At 32.5% G+C, this 3,743-nt stretch overlaps 1 pseudogene; it reads right to left on the bottom strand.

Moving 5' to 3' along the window:
- Positions 1–3,353: 3,353 nt before the first annotated feature.
- Positions 3,354–3,452, bottom strand: LOC138803116 (U6 spliceosomal RNA; annotated as a pseudogene).
- Between the last annotated feature and the right edge of the window lie 291 nt (positions 3,453–3,743).

Raw genomic sequence — 3,743 nt, 5'->3', positions numbered from 1 at the left:
CTAACAAACTTATGAACAATACCAATTTTCAGTCAATATCATGGGATATTCAAACGTAAAATTTTGGAGTTGATTATCTCTTAGTGAAAATAGATATCATCTTATAAAGAAAGTTATTTTCAACAGAAAGCCAGAGTTTATCCACCTTGTGTTTCACGGGAATAACCAGAGAGTAATACCTGTTTGGTTAAGTCGGTCAAACTCACTCCATGAGCATATTTTAAAATTATAACCAATTTAAGAAGTCAAATACATATTTTGAACTGACAGTTATCTTACAGCAATAACTTACTATCTAATTATGTCTGTATCTTCTTTCCTAGCATATAATAAGAGCTAAAGCTGTCTTTTTTGTCGAACTTAATGTAAATGATTTGATTCTGATGATGTTATTATTTGAAAAATAAAGTGTACAGAAGGGGGGTCGAACTGAAATAACATGACAGAACAATGATAAATAAAAACATTACAACAGAGTTAGCTCTTTTCAGTCCCACCTTGTCCACATTGGCAAGCAACATTGCAACAGCACATGCACACATACACACATGCACACATGTGCACACATGTACACACACATATACATACATGCTAAATTCAGGGTTTATTGTACAAAAAAGTTCAAATAAAATATTAGTGATTAGTACAAATGATAATTTGCCTCACTAAAAAATAATACACAATCCAGTCACCATGGGTTTTACGTTTTACTTGTCTATCCACATGTGACCACTTAATTTATTTTTAATTAATTAACTAATTCATTCATTCATTTGTTTGGTGCTAATAATAGGGCTTGAACTCAGGGCCCGGCTCTGTCCCAGAAATTGGTATTTTTTTGTTTCAATTTTCTCAAGGCTAGCATTTTACTGCTTGTACCACAGCTCCATTTCTAGCTTTTGTTGGTTTCTTTCAAATCAGAATCAAATGGCCTTTTTTTTTGGTTTCGTCTGGTTTCAAACCACAATCCCCAGACTTCATCTTTCTGATTAGCTAGGATTAATGACATGAGCTATTAGTGTGGCTTATACTTTTTCCTCTGTACTTATCTAATCCACATACTTAGATAGTAATCTAAAACTGAGTATAGAAGCAATTTGTACAGTGATGAAATTGTCCTGTCAAAATTTCTTCTTAAGACCATACACAAAAAATGCCATGATTTAATATAAGAGAACTCATTATTGGACATACGAGCTTGAAGTGCTTTCTAATAGATTCATTATTTATTGTTACCCAACATTAGAAAAAATGTATAATGCAGTAAAATAGAAGTCCTTTGCATGGCCATTAAAGAAACTTGTTTTCATCTATAAAAGTAGGCCTGTCTATTGTCTTCATGTGGTTTCTAGGATTGATGGTGCTTAATAAGAAGTCAAAATGTATTAGTAGTCCTTTGCTATCAATTAAATCTCACTTTTTCTTCTTGGAGAATATAATTATCAAAGCAATAGTTGAGAATCTGCAAGGAATAGTTAAGAATCATGCTTCCAGTGCAAGTGGTTCACCACTAAGTAATCCTCGATACCATTTTCCCCAAAGATTTGTCACAGATATAATTGGCTTGCCTTCTCTTGCTGCATGGACCTATTCCTTCATTCTACAGGAAAAGTGTGATTCAACTGATTTCATTCAGAACTGTTCCTACAATTATCAAGGATTTAGATTCTTGTCTGCAATTTGGTCAAAGCTACTTCTCTTTATGTAGACTGCTATAAATGTATTTACTAATTTCAAGTAAATACATAAATTCTATTTCCATCTTTTTCAAAACATAAAATTCTGCGTGCTCTATAAATTGATCAGAGACATGCATTTTTTCTCATTCCTAGAATAAGCTGCACATGAAGACACCACTGGTCCATATTTTCAGTCTGTATCTTTGAATACGGAGGAACATCTTTCCTCTTCTCTCCATCAATTCCCTACTCTACAGTTAGAATAATTTTGAATAGTAAAAATGGAAAAAGAGAAAATAAATCATAGTGAAAAAACAGATGCAGAAAATTCACTGGATTTTGCTGAACATTTCAACTAACATGAACTATTAGGGAAATACATGAACACATCATTCCCACTGGCACTCAAAGTCTCTGGTTAGGCAATTGTCATGAAAATGAGGAACATGATGAACAAGTGAGGAATGGTATCAATTGCAAGAAAAAAATGGAGAAGGATCCAAGCAAATTTCTTCTTTGGGCTGCTGAAAATAATCTGCTTACTACAGTGCAGGGACTACTTTCCAAAAAGGCCACTCATGTGAATACTAGGTATGAAGATGAGTATAACCATCTTCATCAGGAAGCCTACAGGGGATACTTAGACATTTTCCATGAGTTGGTGGCTCAATCGGCAGATATTCTTGCAATAACTGTAGGTGGCTGGACACCCCTGCACAGTGCTTTTACGTGGAATAATACCAGAGTGGCTGTTTTCTTACTTCATCATTATCCAGATACCAATTCCCAAACTAAAGGCCTCTTGACCCCCTTTCATCTTGCTGCTGGGAGTAGAGACAGCAAAAACACGTTGGATCTCCATCTGTTGAACCATTATGTCAAATCAGGTCTGAAGAATAAGTTGGAAGAAACTGCATTTGATATTGCCAAAAGGATCAGTATATATCACTACCTCTTTGAAGTTTTGGAAGGCGGTAAAATTGCTCTTCTAAGTCACCATGGTTCGGTTAAGTTTCTTAAATTTCATAAATTGCATTCCATTCTTTGTGTCCATGAAAAATATTTTCACAATCAAAATAACAACAATATCTTACTGTAACAATTTATGGATTCCATATGAATTGCCTGACTTTGATGTCAAAATGTATTCAAAAGAGATTTGTATACATCTATAATGGTTTCTGGAGAGTTTGTGCTTTTTTTAATAAGAAATAATTTTAACTTATCTGTTGAAATGAGTAGTATAGAAACTGAACATATTTCTGGTGTTTGTCTGAAAAAGTATATTTTTAAAATATTCTATCTTCTATGTTTGTATAATGTCCATAATCTATTTTATTCTCTCATAGATATAATATTGGAATTCTACATTGTTTTATAACATTTAGGCTCATTAATAAATGTGTCTTTTCAGATTGCATTCGATATAGAAACAGTGTAAAATTCCTTTTTTCCTAGGTCCTTATATTATATTTCTTTTGGATAAAATGGTAATGTTGTCTAATTTCAAAAGTTTTTTAAATATTATGCTATGTAAAGACTTCACTAATTTGAAGATTTAGTACACTGATGTGAAAATAACTTTTAATTATATGAATTACATGTATTATTACACTTGTAATTTTGTAATCAACTTTTTAATAACTGTTTTTCATTTCTTGCATCTGAAGAATGAAAAATATGGAATACTTCACAAATTTTCATATCATCCTGTGCAATTGCCATGTTAATCTCTGTATTGTTGCAATTTGGGTATACGTGCTGCTGAAGCATGTAGTGTCTTCTAAATTGAAGTATGCAATTTAATGATGCAATCTTTATACAGGCTTATATCCTTGGGTGCCTATTTGTAACAAGGAAACCTTAATGTTCCTAACAATGGTACTGATCTTATTTCCCTAAAATTCTGTGCATAATGGAAAAAATTATATTGTTCAGACGATTGCTCACATTTTCAATTTTTTTGTCAATGACTATTTTAAGTCTTTTTCATTTTGAGGCATTTATAGCTAGGTCCAAAGGGAATGGCTTTTTGAAGTACTTATTTATCCAACTGAGTTAGCT

The sequence above is a fragment of the Dipodomys merriami genome, unplaced genomic scaffold (genome assembly GCF_024711535.1).
Source record: "Dipodomys merriami isolate MVZ:Mamm:240054 unplaced genomic scaffold, mDipMer1.0.p SCAF_334, whole genome shotgun sequence".
In the NCBI taxonomy this organism is placed as follows: domain Eukaryota; kingdom Metazoa; phylum Chordata; class Mammalia; order Rodentia; family Heteromyidae; genus Dipodomys; species Dipodomys merriami.
The sequence above is the reverse complement of the archived record's forward strand: the minus strand, read 5'-3'. Positions and strand labels throughout refer to the sequence as shown.